Below are 18734 nucleotides of genomic sequence, written 5' to 3' on the forward strand. Positions count from 1 at the left end.
TTGTCTGTCTCATATCATATCACTTTATGCTTTGTTTTTGATACTATGTTATTTATGCTATTATGGAATAACTTGCCTTGCTGAGTTTCTTTTGAAACTCATTCCTTTTTGTACAATATCTTTTGTTAGATTATTCTACAGGTTTTGATGGCTATGAAGCGCAATATGAGGAAGCGCAATATGAAGAAGCGTACCATACGCAAAGTGTTGGCGATTAAGAAGATTACTGTGAGGATCCCACGAGTGGTCTCTCTTGTTACCAGGATTAGCCCTACTGTGGAGTGGGAGCGTCTGAGCGTAATCGATGAAGTTTATGTTTATGAGGACATCCTTTATAAAGTAGAAAAGACTCTATTTTAGTTAGATTATAACTTTCTTTCTTGTCTTTAGAACCAGTTGTAATCCCTTTGATTTTTGAACTACATTCCGCTGTACTCGTGTAGTGAGATTCCGCCTCACTCTACTTTTGATTTATATACCTATTGGTATCTTTTCCGCACTCTGATGATTATCTCGTTACTTTACTTTGATTCATTTGAATAATATTGTTAACATTGATTTAGTCTTGTTCTTGATTATATTGTTGTGAATGTGGAGGTTGATTTTACTAACTACTGGATCTTGTGGACTATGGATCACACACTCGGGTATGCCAGATAGGATACCGGTTGGGTGGATGTCACAGAGTGGTATCAGAGCCCACAGTTCCAAGTGAAATCCTAACCACAGAAACAATGATAGAACATTCCTGAGTCATAAATCCAAAAGTGACTCAAGTATTCTTAGAAGTGAATAATAGAACACTTGAATTAGAAACTTAAAAGTGAAGAATAATATACTCTGAATAATACACAATAATTCTGATTTAACAAACATCACTTAATACAACAAAAGAAAATGCATAATGTACAATAAGTTGGTGAAACAAAAGTGAACTTCATTAATCCTAGGAAAGTTCTACAACAAGTTACATTTGAGAAACATAAAAGGAAATCCTAGTACAATCTATCTAGACTACCGTCTCTGCTCTCTCAGCACTCTAACATCCTCTACAACCCGAGTCAACGTGGACTCCATCCTCTCTTGTCTCGCCTCTATCCTCCCTAACATGGAAGTCATAGAGCGCATCTGTGCACACAACTCCGCAGTCTCTAGAACTGTTAGTGAAGGGCCTCCGGTCTCAAAGTGTGATGATGTGGGAATATCTTGATGACCCTGATCTGCCTCATGCATCTCAATGTCATCTATTGCCTGGTCATCTGTATCTGGGCCAGCATTATGGTCACCATCATCTGACTCATCATCGTCCTCATCAATCTCAAGACCATCCTCATCATTTGATCTCTCAGTCTGAGTAATCTCCATCTGCCGAATAGTCCTGGTCCCGATGGCATAGTCAAGCAATCGTGTCTGCATCAGTGTATCCTCCAACCTCACGCCGAAATGCCGGAAGATAAGTGTGAGTAGACAACTGAAGCAAAGGTTCCGTACGCCCGGTGACTTCACGACCTCTAGCATGACGTTCTGGATGATGAAGGAAAGATCAATCTCGAAACCCCGGTATGTGCGGTAAATCAGTAGAGCATCCATCACTGATACTCTCTCGTGATGCCCCGCCTTCTGGATGATGTTGCGACCAACAATGCAACCGATGATTCTAGCCGAATCTGTCATCTGTGCACTAGTCCGTGGTGTATAGCATCTGTCATCTCTCCAAAGTGTGATGCAAACCTCATGCAGCTCATGTGGTAGTAGGAAAGCATCTATCTCTACCCAGTCGGTATCCATACACACTCATAAAGATAGTGTGGTACCCTGAAGATCTCGGCCAGTGTGCTAGTAGAAAATCGAATCCGTGTCTCTCGAACTTGACTCTCTAGGATCAAATCGAATGGACCTTGCCTCCGATCCTTCTCAACTGATGTAAGGTTGTTGTAGAATAACCTCACTAATTCCGGATAGACCGGAAGATCTTTAGTAAAAAGATGCGTCCACTCCATCGTATCGAATCTCTGACGGATCCGAAATGTGGTAAGCTGTCGTAGCCTAAGTAACCTTCCATACTCAGTGCGGCACCGCTCGAAAAAGGCCTCATATAAGTACTCCACTCGAGGTGTACTGAATAGGTCTCTGCGGTTAACTACATCTCTCGGCTCCAAAAGTGGAACCTGACCTCTGGCTCTACCTCTGCCTCTTCTCCCACCCATGTGTCGTCCGCGAGGAGGCATGATGCCTATATAGCTGTAAAGAAGACAAGAAGAGACTTGACATTACTAGAATTTCAAAATTCGGCATGAAGGGTATTTTCGTAATTTTTCAAAAAATTTCGACTTTGGCAAAATTTCAGTTTGGGCATACTAGCATGTGCATAATACTTAGAATAGAGTGTTTGCATGTTTCATTGGACAAAAACATATCAATTTGATGGATTTAAGGTAAAAATTCAGCAAGCATAGAAAAGGGGAAAATTCTCGAATTAGGTCAAAATGCGATTTTTGAAGTTTGGAATTGGCTTAATCGATTTAGATACGCATGTTCACCATATCATTGCAAGAATGTAGGAATTGATTTGAAGGCGAAACTCTTTGTGGTTTGAAAATGAGAGAAGATTTTCAAGAGAGGGTTTTTGGTTGAGAAATCGTTAGCAAGAAACCATGAAATCGATAACAAGTGTTGTAAAGACATGGTATTGTGTTAAGATCACCTAGAACACATTCCTATATGTTCCTAAACATGTTTGATAGTAATCATAACAAGTTAATCATGGTATTTGGAAGAATACATTTCAGTTTTGAAGTTGTAAAGCAAGGAAAAGAGAATTTTTACCTTAGATGATGTTGCAAGAATGTTGGAGACTTGTTCTTGAAGTTAGATGGCCTAGAATGACTCTTGAAGACCTTAGAGAACCCTGCCCTAGAGCTCTCCCACGAAGCCTTGTGTTTTGAAGTGAGTATGAAATGAAAAATGTGATTTTTAAGGTGTTTTTCGCACACTGTTTACGTGGGTCGACTGCTTGGGTCGATTGGATGACTCGACCTAGCTACTCAACCCAAGGAGTAAAATTTTAAAGTTTTGGGATAATTTTGGGATTTTGATATATAATTCTTGGGTGACTTTTTGATGATTAAAGTGATAATTCTTAGTCTTATTTGGATATGCTAAGACTAAGGTTAAGTGGTTATTGATGGTATATTGGAAATTTTCGGTGTTTTTGACTTACTTTGATTTTGCAGAATGATTGTGCTAAGGAATCGCAATATTGGTTCTAATAGTACTGGAAATGAGGAAGAAGTGCTTCATGGAGATACTCCTAATGGTGGCACTGGTCAGCAAACCCATGTGAATGGTGATAATATGACCGGTATACCTAATGCTCCGGAAGTGAATAGTTTTCGTGATATTGCCAACATCATGGGCAACATCATGTAGCAGCAGTCGAATCAGTTCAACTAGATGATGACGGGTTTCATGACTCTTCATACTGAGACTCGTACTGGTGTGAATGGAACTCCTCATACCGCAGTCCCTAATGCGGAAAGGTTAGCTGGAACTCCTCATATCGCAATCCCTAATGCGGAAAGGTTAGCTGGAACTCCTCATACTCGTCTGATGGAAAGTTTTCTGAAGATGCAAGTGCCTTCTTTCATTGGTGTTACTAAGGACACTTTGTCCCTAACAAGTGGCTGAGAGAATTAGAGAAACCATTCCGTCACTTGCAGTGTTCTAAAGCGCATAAGATCTTGTTTGCCGAACGTAAGCTTCAAAGAAGAAGTAGATGCTTGGTGGACCTCCACTCGTCCTATTTTGGAAACTTTGCATGTTGGTGGATTAACCTCGGGAAATTTTCAAGGATGCATTTTGTATGAACTATTTCCCTAAAGCAGTGATTGACGCTAAGGAAGCTGAGTTCATGGCCCTTACTCAAGGACCTTTGTCTGTGTTGGAATATCAACAGAAGTTTGAGGAATTATTTTACTTTGCCCCTGATTCTGTAAGACCTGATCGTGCCAAGGCAAAGAAGTTTTTCAAGGGATTGCGTCCTGCAATCAAGGCTTATCTTACTGTGATTTCGATTGAGAGCTACGCTTAGGTAGTTCTAGTTTCGAAGAAGATTGAAGAAACTGAAAAGGAAAGTACACGTGTGCAAAGGACGTGGCAGCCAAGGAACAATGGTTTGGTTGACCGGACGGAAAGAAGATTCATTAGATCTACACCATATCCTACTCCTAGTTTTCAGCCTAGAAGTGTAAGCCAAAATTCTAGTTTTGCACCGGCAGGACAACAGCGTCAATTCGGTGGGAACAGGCCAATTGCGAATGTTCCAAATGTTAAGCCAGTAAGTGTGAACCCTAGACCTATGGGTTCGAAGTCTCCAGTAGTTGTACCTTTAGTTGGACCGCCGGTTTGTTTCTTTTGTAAGCAGCCCGGTCATTTTGCTCGTACTTGTCGCAAGAAGCCTAATCAGCCCTATGTTCCCGTAGCGAAGAGTGTATCTACCCCCGTGCCGGAAAAGTGTTTAGTATATCTGCTACTGAACAAGATGCAAGTCATGAAGTTGTGACAGGTACTTTGTTAATTGCTTCTATTCCTGCATTTGTATTGTTTGATACGAGTGCATCTCATTCGTTCATTTCGTCTGCATTCATTAGGAAGACTGACTTGTTACCTAAGAATTTGTCTAGTTGTTTAATGATTAGTACTCCTACTAGATCAGTTGTGAAACTAGATAAAGTGATAGAAGATTGTCCCATTATGATTTGTGAGAAGAAATTGAAAGCTGATTTAGTGATTCTTGACATGAAAGATTTTGATGTGATCTTGGAATTGATTGGTTGACAGCCCATAAGGCTGTAATTGTTTGTTCTTCGAGGATTTTTCAATTTCAGATTAGTAGTAATTCGGCCTTTGAGTTTCAAGGTGATAAAGGAAGAGTTAGTAAGAAGACTTTGTCTGCTTTGATGCAAGTTTGTGCACTAGTGGAAAGTGCTACAGCTGAAAGTAAAGTCAAGGAAGTGAAGAAGAAGCTTGAAGAAGTTGAAGTTGTTTGTGATTTTAAGGATGTCTTTCCGGATGATTTATCAGGATTACCTCCGGATAGAGAGTTGGAATTTTCGATTGAATTAATTCCAGGAGCCGCTCCTGTATCTAAAGCTCCATATAGAATGGCGCCTACCGAGTTGAAAGAACTACAAGAGCAGCTGAATGAACTCTCAGATAAGGTTATATACAGCCTAGTGTATCGCCTTGGGGAGCCCCGGTTTTGTTTGTTAAGAAGAAGGATGGTAGTATGCGTATGTGCATTGATTACCGTGAGTTGAACAAATTGACCATTAAGAATAGGTATCCGTTGCCTTGGATTGATGATCTTTTCGACTAGTTAAGAGGTGCAACAGTGTTCTCGAAGATTGATTTGAGATCCGGATATCATCAGTTGAAGGTGAAAGCTAGTGACATTTGTAAGACAACTTTTAGGACAAGATATGGTCATTTTGAGTTTAGAGTTATGCCTTTCGGTTTGACTAATGCTCCTGCTGTGTTTATGGACTTGATGAATCGAGTATTTCATGATGTGTTAGATAAGTTCGTTATTGTCTTTATCGATGACATTTTGATTTACTCAAAGAGCGAAGAAGAGCATCGGAAGCATCTTGGTATTACTTTGCAAAGACTAAGAGAGAAGAAGTTGTATGCCAAGTTTAGTAAGTGTGATTTCTGGCTTCCAAGAGTGGTATTTCTTGGTCATGTTGTTTCAGCCGAAGGTATTCATGTCAATCCGACAAGGTTAAGACAGTTGCCGAGTGGGAAAGACCGAAGACGATGTCAGAAATAAGAAGTTTCTTAGGTTTGGCTGGTTATTATAAGAGATTTATCGAGAACTTTTCTAAGTTGGATGCTCCTATGACTAAGCTAACTAGGAAAGAGGAGAAGTTTGTTTGGTCTGACACATGTGAGAAGAATTTTCAAGAATTGAAGGATAGATTGCCAAGTGCCCCGGTTTTGACAATACCTGATAATTCAGGTGGTCTGACAGTCTATACTGATGCGTCCAAGATTGGTTTGGGTTGTGTTTTAATGCAACATGGGAAGGTGATAGCCTATGCTTCAAGGCAATTGAAAGAATATGAGCGGAATTATCCCACTCATGATTTAGAACTTGCAGCCGTTGTTTTTGCCCTAAAGATTTGGAGACATTACCTGTATGGTGAGAAGATTGCTATTTTCATAGATCATAAGTGTCACATCCTCCCAGCCGGTACCCTATCTGGCATACCCGAGAGTGTGATCCACAGCCCGAAGATCGGTATCGAGTAATCAACCTCCCACATAAACAATAACATAATCATGAACAATCATAATAAAAGTGCGGAAAATAAACCATAGATCCAATAAGGAAAGAATGAATCATATATAAATCAGAGTACTAGATATAATCAGAGTGTCAAAAACAGATAAGTAAAGTGAGGCAAAATCCCACTCTACAACCAGCGGAAAGATAGCTCTAAAAGAGAATAAACTAGACAAAATCTAATCCCAAGTAGCAAGTACAATGGGTAACTAAATTGTTCTCCACTTTATAGACAACATCCCTATAAGTGTAAATCTCATAAACAGCACAAGGGCGCTTCCACTCAATGGTCGGACTAAGCATCGTACGGAGCATAACCACTCGCGGGATCTTCAGTGTAATTGTTGTAACCGCAATCACCTTCCCGGAGATATGCCTCTTCGCCTTGCGCTTCTTCATAGGGACCGTCATAGTATTCAAGACTGCAGAATAGTCTAACAAACATTGTACAATAAAGGAATGAGTTTCAAAGAAACTCGGTAAGAAGCGCTTAAATCCATAATAACATAAATGGCAGGATTTCAGAACAAACATAAATGCAATATGATATGAGACAAGCAATGAATAAATGAATCTAACTCTATGTATGCTGGTCTCTATTGGCAGACATGCTTTAAGTCATAGCACCGTACTTCTTTAGGAAGGTCTCAATCACTCATCATCAGTTGGTAATGGGTCCGGCATCCCTCGGGACATTCCATGGTTGGGGGTTAAGTCACCACTCTCTCACATCACCATTGGTCTAAGTACCGGCGCATGTCAGGGTAAAACCTAGCCAAATGCAAGTCTTCTACTTAGTTACATCAAGTCGATCCAGATACGTCCATTCCTCGTCCCTGACGATCCTTTCTGGTATCCTTCACACTAGAGTCCTCATAGTCCCTGACTACGGACTCATCAACCCTATTGATCATCCACATATGGTAAACGGGAAGCTCTCACGTCCTCTCATGGGTTGGTTACCGGTCTTGAGCGCCCGTGAGCTCAAGTCTAACCATATGCAACCCTACCAATAAATGGCCCCCACAATGTGATTCCTGTCCTCTCACGGGTTGGTTACCGGTCTTGAGCGCCCATGAATCCCCATTGCTACCACGGGTCGTTCGGTCTCAATACCCCTCCGATTAGGGTCTGACATAACAGGACATCCTAGCCAAACACTACTAGACAATCCTAGATATGTCATCCAACAGTTTAGGAAGGTGTCCATAGGGCATCTCCGGAAACATCCCATAATATTCCCGTAGTAGTCCAAGGACAGAAGTGTCAAAAGGACACCTCTCCTTTCCAAACCATACTTAAGCATACAGATGCATCAATTCATATCATCACATATATGGTAACTTCATATATGGAAAGAAATCAATAATTGCAATCACTTTGTATATAATTGGTAAGTAAATCATACATGAGTAAATTCAATATGAATAAGTAATGCTACTGTAATCAAAGTTATGCAACAGTAGTATATCATTGTAAGAATCTAATTAAGGAAACATATCAATGATATTCAAATATGGAAACTAGATTCATGCTATCTATGTAATTAAGGAAATAACCATCCTTACCTTTTATAACTCGCAAAGGAATCCTAAGAAATCAAGTAAGATCTTGGCAAACTTGAGAAGAAGGTCCTAAACAAGTGTATACAACATATTAGGAAAGATCCCTAACAGAAAATATACCAAAACATCCAACACAGACCAATTCTGGAGTTGCTGTACTCATTGGTCGAGTGGATTGGTCGATCGTCCAATCGACCAATCAATCGACCAATGCAAGACGATAAGCCTAAAAAAACAGAGTTTTAAGATATGAAATCCGAATTTGGTGGTTCAAAAGGGTACTAATCAAGGGGTAAACTACATCAGTAGTATCCTAACATATAGGGGACCTCAAAACACTAATTCAATCAAGCCATCAAGATCCAAATTAGGACACAAAAAGTTACCATAATTAGATCAACCATGGATCTTGAAGAATTCAAGATAGAAATCAAAGACAAGAACAATAGGAGGATGGATCATTGCTTCAAGTAAAGGTATCATGAAAAGCATACTTAGATCTTCAAGGAAATAGGCTTAAAACATAAATCTAAATATGGAAACAAAACCTACCATATATGTAACTATCATGATTCATGAAGAACACATAGTATGGTAGAAGAGGAACAACTAGAGATTGATAGATCATGGATCATGAAAAGAAAACACAGCAATTTACTACTAACATGATCAATATAGAAGATCCAAGGAGATCAGAATTAAAATCAGAAGTTAAACAAAGACTAGATCATGGTTTGATCATGATTCCTTCAAAAGCTTGCAATGATCATGGTTAAGATCATTGTTCTAGCCATTAATCCTTAGGATGATCATGAGAGACGAGTCCAGAGATGTTTGCAACAGAGAATGCAGCATCTCCTCTACTGTCTCAACTCAAAAAGGAAAGAAAAATAGAGATGGAAGAGAAGAAGAGAGTGTAGACATACCTTTTGATGCAAAAGGAAGAATTTCGACGAAGATCCGTCAAGAAAATCACCAAGGATGCAAGGGAGATGACTTGCAGAGGTCTTTGGTTCGTTTCAAAGAGTTTGGAGGCAGCAAATACGAAGTAGACTCGAGATTGGACTTAAATAGAGCAAGCAAGACCTAATTGCCAAAGACAGCACTCATTGGTCGAGTGGATTGGTCGACTGGTCCAGTCGACCAATCAGTCGACCAATGCTGACAGCAATTCCAAAACAGGGAATTGAAGACCCAGATCAAATCCAATCCTAAAGGGGTTTTGCACACATAACAAGTGACTTACCTAATAGGTAGAAATGCCTTCAAACCATGATAGAGAGCACTCGAAGTCCATCAACTAATCCGATCTTCATCAAGATTCAGTTTCCATAAATAGAACTTCATCATCAACTCTCATGGATTCAAAGCCACACACCAAGTCCTCCACTGGGATTGCCCAAAGCTGAGTTCTTACTTTACTTCGGGTCACTGGACCTACAAATAACAAGGTTTCCGGGTCAAGGTTAGGGCTGGGTTTTACAATAAGAGCCTAAAGTACTTCTTTACCCAAAAGGAGTTAAATATGAGACAAAGAAGATGGTTGGAATTAGTCTCTGATTATGATTGCGATGTCCAGTATCATTGATAACTCTATGAAATAGAGTTAAGATTTATAACTTTTATAGTTGAGATGGCTTGATTTAGGAGTATTTTGTCTTTGTTTTAGTGATAGTATTCATTAGGTGTTGTCTTATTTAGTCTTAACATGTTGCATTTTGTTTAGTTCATTTTTGTCACCATTGCATGAATTTCCCTTCTTTTTATGGATGAATTTGACTGTTTCTCTTTCTCTTGAACATTTAGGTGAAGATTCATAATAGAAGAACATGTCATCTAACTTTGTTGTAGAGTTGTTGCTGCATTGCTACAACAACGGAGCAGAATATTCTCAGATCCAATTCAAATGGAATTGACCAAAAAGGGCTAACTTAAGTGGACAAAATTCTTGTAAATACATGATGGTTTTCAGCCCTTGATCTCAGGATGAAAGTTCTAATCCTTGGGTCAGAATCTAACCTAATGATTGAAGACATTTATGGAAGAAAGAGAAGAGAGGCAAAGATGAGAAAGGAGAGACATTCGGCTAAGGTTGGGAATAGAGACTCGGCTGTGAGGAGGGAAGATAGAACTAAGGCTGGAGCTCTTGTGGAAGCAAGGAGCTGCTGGAGTTGCTGATTTGCTGGAGAAGAAAGCTGGAGCTCATGTGGAAGCATTGAAGCCTTAGTTTCTTCTTGTTTTTATAACTCTATCTTCTTACTTTCTAGTCTCATGTCAACTATACTTGGTTTTATGCATTTGAATTCTGTTATGGGCTAAATCTTAGCTGTGTTGGGATGATAATAGTACCTAAACCTGAATTTTGATATCTAACTAATCATGTGTTCTTTAGTTTTATTGCAATCCACTTTATTGTTAATGAATTCAGCATGTTATATTGACTAATTTCAGTTCTTGAATGATCTTTCTTGAATGAATGTTATGATTTCATTAATTGAAAAATTAATGAAGTCTAGGTGTTTGTTGAATTGTGTGAGTTAGCATCATCTTTAATTAGGTTGTGTTAATTAGTAGGTTGGGTAGGAATACCCAATTACCTCACATTACCATTGATTGGATTGGGTTTAAATTGCATTCTTAATTCAATTCTTCATAGGAATATGCAGATGTTGATTTAGGATGCTAACTTATGTGTATTGGAAAATACCATATTGCCATTCATTCCAAGTTCTTGATTTACCTTGGGGTTGTAGTATTGCTTTAGTATTTATGTTATAAAATTCAGGGGAAGAGAAACTTGATTCCTAACACACTTGTCACTCATTAAGTTTCTTCCATTGCTCAAATCTACATTTTAGTTCCTTAGTTTTCTTTACCTGTCATTTGGTTAATTAGTTAGACAATCACCAATCAACCTTGTTAATTTCATTTAAATCAATTTTACTTTTACATTGAAAGTTAAGGATATAATTCTCCGTGGGATCGATACTTATCATTTATTACTTGATTGCGATACGTATACTTGCGTGATATCTTGAGATACAAGCAACAAGTTTTTGGCGCCGTTGCTGGGGAATTTTTGTCTTTAATAATTAGTGTAGAAGTAAGTTTTAGTTATCTCCTGAAATTTCTTTACTTTGATATTAGTTTCCTTTTATTCTCAGGTGCTTTTACCCTTGTATGAACATGCTGCCTGATCAAGAGTTGGCACTCTTTGACATCGAAATAGAAAGAACATTTTGAGCTAGAAGAAGGGAGCAACGAGGCCTAGCAGCAGTTCCAACAATGGCTGAAGCAGTGAGAAATGGATTGAATAATAATGAGAATAATATGGCAGCTGAGGGTGATGATAGAGATAGAGCCATCAGAGCATATGCTGTCCCCATGTTGCATGAGCTGAATCCAAGCATAGTACGGCCAGATATTCAAGCCTTCCATTTTGAACTTAAGCCGGTGATGTTCCAAATGCTTCAAACTGTGGGATAATTCAGTGGGCTGTCAACAGAAGATCCTCATCTCCATCTTAGACTCTTCATGGAAGTAAGTGACTCTTTCAAGATACCGGGAGCGACTGAAGAAGCTTTGAGATTGAAGCTATTCCCTTACTCATTGCGGGATAGAGCAAGAGCATGGTTGAACTCCTTACCTCCACAATCAGTAGCCACATGGAATGACTTGGTAGAAAAGTTCTTGATGAAGTACTTCCCTCCAACAAAGAATGCCAAGCTCAGAAATGACATAACTGGTTTTCAACAGTTGGATAGTGAGTCTTTATATGAGACATGGGAGAGGTTTAAAGAGCTCTTGCATAAATGTCCTCATCATGGCATTCCTCATTGGATTCAGATGGAGACTTTCTACAATGGTTTAAGTGGACAAACTCGATCCATAGTGGATGCATCAGCCAATGGGGCTATATTGGCAAAGTCTTACAATGAGGCTTATGAAATTTTGGAGAGGATGGCCAACAACAACTACCAATGGCCAGCTGAAAGAGCTGCTGCAAGTAAGAGGGTGGCTGGAATTTATGAGTTGGATGCAGTGATAGCCTTAACTGCACAAGTTTCATCCCTCACTAGTGTGCTAAAATCTGTAAACTTGACTGCAACTATACAACCTCAACAAAATCCAGCAGTCTCTTGTACATATTGTGGTGGGGAGCATGTCTTTGATAGTTGTCCATCTAACCCAGAATCAGCCTACTATGTTGGTAATTTCAGCAAAGCTAATAACCCATATTCCAACACTTACAATCCTGGTTGGAGGCAGCACCCTAACTTCTCTTGGAATGGTCAAGGACAGAATGTAGGCCCATCATCTATCCCAACTAGACCTTATCAGCTTCCAAGTGCTCAACAGCAAGTGAAGACTCAGCCTATGGAACCTTCTTCATCAATTGAGCTCCTATTGAAAGAATGCATGGCAAAGAATGATGCAATTATTCAGAGCCAAGCAGCTTCATTGAGAAATTTGGAGAATCAAGTTGGGCAGCTAGCTAATGCTTTAAGCAACAGACCTCAAGGATCATTGCCAACTGATACTGAAAATCCTAGGCGTGAAGGCAAAGAGCATTGCAAGGTTATTTCATTACGGAGTGGGAAACATCTAGAGCCACCTCATTTTAAGTCCAATCAACCGAAGGAGCCTATTCCTGTCCAAGAAGAAGGGGAAAAGGAAGATCCAGTGGCTGTTCAAAAGGACCAATCTGATTTTGAAAACCAAAGTGTTGAACCACCAGCTACAGCTCCATTGCAACAGGGTTCTCCAGAAAAAGTGCCTTATAAACCACCCCCCTTTCCTCAAAGATTTCAAAGGCAGCAACAAAACCATCAGTTCAAGAAATTCTTGGATGTTTTGAAGGAGCTCCACATCAATATACCATTGGTAGAAGCACTTGAACAAATGCCAAATTATGTGAAATTCATGAAAGACATCTTTTCTAAAAAAAAGAGATTTGGAGAGTTTGAAACAGTAGCCATGACACAAGAGAGTAGTGCCTTCTTGCTGAACAAGCTTCCTCAAAAATTAAAGGATCCTGGAAGTTTCACCATTCCTTGTGCTATTAGAGAAAATTATATTGGGAGAGCCCTTTGTGACCTTGGAGCTAGCATTAACCTTATGCCAATGTCAATCTTCAAGAAGCTTGGTGTGGGAGAAGCAAGGCCAACTACAGTAACACTTCAGCTGGCTGATAGATCCTTAGCTCATCCTAAAGGAAAAATTGAAGATGTCTTGGTAAGAGTTGATAAGTTCATCTTCCCTGCTGATTTCATTGTTCTTGATTTTGAAGCTGATAAAGATGTGCCCATCATTCTTGGAAGACCCTTCTTGGCCACTGGAAAGACTTTGATTGATGTGCATAAAGGAGAATTAACTATGAGGGTAAATGGAGAGCAAGTCACTTTCAATGTTCTCCAGGAAATGAAATCTCTAGATGAGATAGAGCAATGCTCAATGGTAGATATCATTGAGGAGCTGGTTCTAGAAGAAGTTGAGACAAAGGGCAGTACAGATCCATTAGAGCTTTCATTAACATCTGAAATTTCACAAGTGGGTGATGAAGCAGGTAGCTACATTAAATGGTTAGATGCAAGACCAGTTGAGACATTAAGAAAGAGTGGATTTGTTCCTCTTGTATTATCTGAGCATGCAACTCAATCTCCTAAGCCATCAATTGAAGAGCCTCTTGTGTTAGAATTGAAGCCTCTTCCAGGACACCTTAGGTATGCCTATTTGGGTGAAGGAAAGACACTTCAAGTTATCATTTCAGCAGTGCTAACAGCAGAGCAAGAAGATATGTTAATTAAAGTGCTGAAGAAATACAGCAAAGCATTAGGATGGACCCTATCAGATATCGAGGGAATCAGCCCATCAATTTACATGCACAAAATTCTGCTGGAAGACTGCTGTAATAATTATGTGGAGCATCAAAGGAGGCTGAATCCAATTATGAAGGAAGTGGTCAAAAAGGAAATCATTAAATGGTTAGATGCTGGGGTGGTGTATCCAATTTCAGACAGCAAGTGGGTGAGTCAAGTACAATGGGTCCCCAAGAAAGGAGGAATGACAGTTGTGGAGAATGATAATAAGGAGCTAATACCTACAAGGATAGTGAGTGGGTGGAGAATATATATGGACTATAGGAAGCTCAACAAGGCTACAAGGAAAGATCATTTCCCTCTACCCTTCATTGATCAAATGCTTGATAGATTGGCTGGAAAAGAGTATTATTGCTTCTTAGATGGATACTCAGGTTACAATCAAATACCCATTGCTCCTGAAGATCAACATAAGACCACTTTCACTTGCCCATATGGTACCTTTGCCTTTAGAAGAATGCCTTTTGGTCTATGCAATGCCCCAGCCACTTTCCAAAGATGTACGATGGCCATTTTCACTGATATGGTGGAACAATTTGTAGAGGTGTTTATGGATGATTTTTCAGTTTTTGGAGAAACTTATGTTGAATGTCTCACTCACTTGGAAAAAGTTCTATAGAGATGTGAAGAAACCAATTTAGTCCTCAACTGGGAAAAATTTCATTTTATGATTAGAGAAGGGATTGTTCTTGGACACAAGGTTTCCAAACAGGGTCTAGAAGTGGATAAAGCCAAGGTTGCCATTATAGAAAAATTACCACCACAATCAAGTGTGAAAGGGATTAGAAGCTTTCTTGGACATGCTGGGTTTTATAGAAGGTTCATAAAAGATTTTTCACAAATATCTAAACCATTGTGTAGCCTACTTGAAAAAGAAAGTCAGTTCAGCTTTAATGAAGCATGTATGATAGCATTTTTAGAGTTGAAGAAGAAGCTAATCTCTACACCCATCATTGTGGCACCGGATTGGTCTATTCCCTTTGAGGTCATGTGTGATGCTAGTGATTGGGCTGTAGGAGCAGTTTTGGGACAGCGTAAGAATAAGGTATTCCATTCAATCTATTATGCTAGTCGGACCCTATCAGGAGCACAACTGAATTACACTGTCACCGAAAAAGAACTCTTGGCAGTTGTGTTTGCATTTGACAAATTTAGAGCTTATCTAGTGGGGGCAAAGGTCATTGTGTTCACAGATCATTCAGCCATCAAATATTTGATACACAAGAAGGATGCTAAACCAAGGCTGATTAGATGGATCTTATTGCTTCAAGAGTTCAATTTGGAGATAAAAGATAGGAAGGGGACTGAGAATCAAGTGGCTGACCATCTGTCTAGGTTGGAAAATCCAAACCAAGCAGCTGAATTTGAAATTAAAGAAGTCTTCCTTGATGAACAACTCTTTGCTGTTTCCCTCTCACAAACACCTTGGTATGCTGATTTTGCTAATTATTTACTCAGCGGACTTCTACCCCCTATGATGCCTGTCACATCCTCCCAGCCGGTACCCTATCTAGCATACCCGAGAGTGTGATCCACAGCCCAAAAGATCAAGTTTAGGAACGATCATATCCATTTCGCACAATAACATAATCAAAAGCAAGAACAAATCATAATGTTCAAGTAATTTATAAGAAAAGTCAAGAAAGGATCTCAAAAGGATCACTATAGAATATCAGAGTGCGGAATAACAAGATACCAAATCAAAAGACAACTGTAGAGTATAGCGGAAATATACCCTACAAACACATGCGGAAGGTAGATCGAAATCTAAATAAAGCTCTAAGCTAATACAAGTAAAGTAAAAGATAAGTCTAGAAGAAACAAAGGAAATCTAATCCACATCTTCAGTCAGCTCTTCTTGTTCTTCAGTCTTCATCTTCTTCACCTTGCGCTTCCTCAGACGGGCCGTCAAAGAAATCCAAACCACTCAGAGAAGTCTAACAACAGATTGTACAAAAAAGGAATGAGTTTCAAAGAAACTCGAAGGCAAGTTAATCCATAACAACATAAATAACATGGAAGCAAACCATAACAAGATGCAATGCAATATGAAACAAGTAATCTATGTATGCATCTAACTCTATGTATGCTGGTCTCTATGGCAGACATGCTTTAAGTCATAGCACCGTACTTCTTTGGGTAGGTCCGCTCACATCCTCAACCATTTAAGATATCTTGGATTCCCTCCAACCATTTAAGATATCTCGGGCGACCGATTGGGAATGGGTCCTGCATCCTTCTCGGACAATTTCCATGGTAAGGGGTTAAGTCAACACACTCTCTCACAACCGTTTGGCATAAGTACTGGCGCATGTCAAGGAAAAGCCTAGCCCAATGCAAGTCATCTAGTCAGTTATATCAACTCAGTTCCAAATACGTCCATTCCTCGTCCCTGACGATCCTTTCCGGTATCCTTCGCACTAGAGTCAGCGTATCCTATGGCACCGACCAACTCGGACTACGGACTCATCAACCCTATTGGTTATCCACATATGGTAAACGGGAAGCTCTCATGTCCTCTCACGGATATAACTCACCGGTCTTGAGCGCCCATGAGCCCAAGTCTAGCCATATGCAACCCTCCAATAAATGGCCCCCACAATGTGATTCCCGTCCTCTCACGGGTTGGTTACCGGTCTTGAGCGCCCGTGAATCCCCATTGCTACCACGGGTCGTTCGGTCTCAATACCCTTCCGAATCGGGTCTGATATAACAGGGGTGTATCCTAGCCAAACACTGCTAGACATCCCTAGGTATGACAACCATTGATTTGGGAAAGTGTCGATGGGCAACCCCGGAAACATCCCATACTATTTCCGATAATGTCCAAGGACAGAAGTGTCAAAAGGACACTTCCCAATCCCAAACCAAACTTAAGCAAACACATTCTCAGATCAGTCATGACATACACAACCAGTAGTTCATCATATAAAAGAGAATGTAAAAGCAACATCAGATTAAGCAGTAATAAGTAATTCATATAACATAAACAATGAAAAGATGATATAAATAATTGATACTTGCTTTCCCCAGGAGATCAGAATTAAAATACAATAACAGTAGGTAATCTCATAGTTTCATAAAGTAGAAACCAGAGAACAAGCAATCTATGTAGTTAAGGAAATCAATTTCCCTTACCGATTATCGCGAAGATAATCCAAAGATCAAAGAGAGAGACACCAAACATGGCAAATAAACCCCTAACAAGCATAGATACAACATTAGGAAAGATACCTAAAAGATCAGAGAGCAAACGAATCAAATCGAGCGAAAATTGAAGCTATCTTTCATTGGTCGATTGCCTTGGTCTATCGACCCATCGACCAATCAGAGTCAAGACGGAATAGTGAAAACTGTTTTGGCCATAACTTCTTCGTTTGAAGTCGGATTGATCCGAAATTCGAAGGGGAACTTCTTAGGATGTATTAGAATCATATAGGAAGATAAAATCATCAAGTCATGGTAAAAAGATGGGTTCTTGATTTAACCCAAGAAAATTAGGGTTTCAACCTTTATGGCTCTCATGAAAAGGTTATGATCACAGGAAGAAAGGGAATGGTTGCAATCAAAAACATAATAAGAAAATCCTGTTTAGGTTAATAGAAACATTATGGGAAGATAATCATGGTCAAAAGATGGGTTCTTGATCTAACCCAAGAAATTAGGGTTTCACCCTTACAGTTCCCATAAAAAGGTTAAGATCACGGGAGGGAGGGAATTGATGATTGGCCAATTACAACAAGAAGAATTAAAGAATATTGAATTTAGATCAACCTCCACATTACCCATGAGGTTTCCCTCACATGGGAGGTTACCAAAAAGGTTCTCGAGATAATCACCCGGTTAGGGTTTCAAAGGATTAGGGTTAGGGTTTTCAAAGATTCCACTGGCTGGGGTTGAGATCATGATGATGATCATAGATCTCAAGGAACAAGATGAGATCATGGAGTGGATGGTTGCAAGAGTGCATCATCTTCTTCCTGATCTCAGCCAAGAACAGATTAAAGAAAGAAAATCAGAGATGGAGAAGAAAGAAAAGAGAGTAGACATACCTTTGATGCGAGAGGAAGAAGATTACTTCAAGTCTTGAGAGAGATCACCAAGGAATGCAAGGGAATTGATTAGATTAGGGTTCTAACTCATTCCAGAGGCTTAGGAGGCATAGGAGGCGAAGTAATCCCGAGATTTGACTTAAATAGAGGAGACAGGACCAAATTGGTAAATTCAGACACCATTGGTCGATTGGATTGGTCTACTGGTCCAGTCGACCAATGAGTCGACCAATCAGGACAGCAAGGTTCAAACAAGGATTCAGAGGGCTATACAAGGTCAAATTGAGTGAGGTTTTCTTCTACGAGTCAATCAAGAAGTCTAGTTTCCAGAAATACCCTTAGATCAAGAATTGGAGTTCATTAGGTCCACCAACTAGGCTCATCTTCTTCGATGCGCAAGCAGGATTTAACAGACATAGTTCAGCAACTTCGGACAGGGATTTGGAAGGTTATATGGGGTCAAATTGAGTGAGATTTTCTCCTACAAGTCCATCAAGAAGTCTAGTTTCGGGAAATATATTCAGATTGGGCACAGAAGTTCATTAGGTATTTCAACTAATTCACCCCTCTTCGGTGCGCAGATTCAAAACTAACACTGACAATGCTCTCAAGTGAGGGGCATCATCGACAATGTCCATGGGCTTGGGTTCCGACACCAAATCGTCAACCAAAAGGGTCTACAAGCAACAAGCTAAGATCAAATCAAGGTCCAACTTTAAGGTCAAACATTTAAACTAAACCTTCTTTACCCAAAACAGATAGGGTGCCTTGGCTAGGTTTGGGCTGGATTTCACAATGCCCACTCAACAAAGGAAGAAATTTTTACATGAGGTTAAAAGGTATTTCTGGGATGAACCATTCTTATTCAAGCTATATGCAGATCAAATATTGA

General features: G+C 39.7%; 1 non-coding gene across 1 annotated transcript; it reads right to left on the reverse strand.

The window, feature by feature from the left end:
- Positions 1 to 11634: 11634 nt before the first annotated feature.
- Positions 11635 to 11741, reverse strand: LOC149013393 (small nucleolar RNA R71). Its single transcript, XR_016174178.1, has one exon. It is a non-coding gene; the product is annotated as a small nucleolar RNA R71 (small nucleolar RNA).
- Positions 11742 to 18734: the final 6993 nt, after the last annotated feature.

The sequence above is a fragment of the Hakea prostrata genome, chromosome 6 (genome assembly GCF_041222555.1).
Source record: "Hakea prostrata isolate BN-2017 chromosome 6, UWA_Hpros_2, whole genome shotgun sequence".
Taxonomy (NCBI): Eukaryota; Viridiplantae; Streptophyta; class Magnoliopsida; order Proteales; family Proteaceae; genus Hakea; species Hakea prostrata.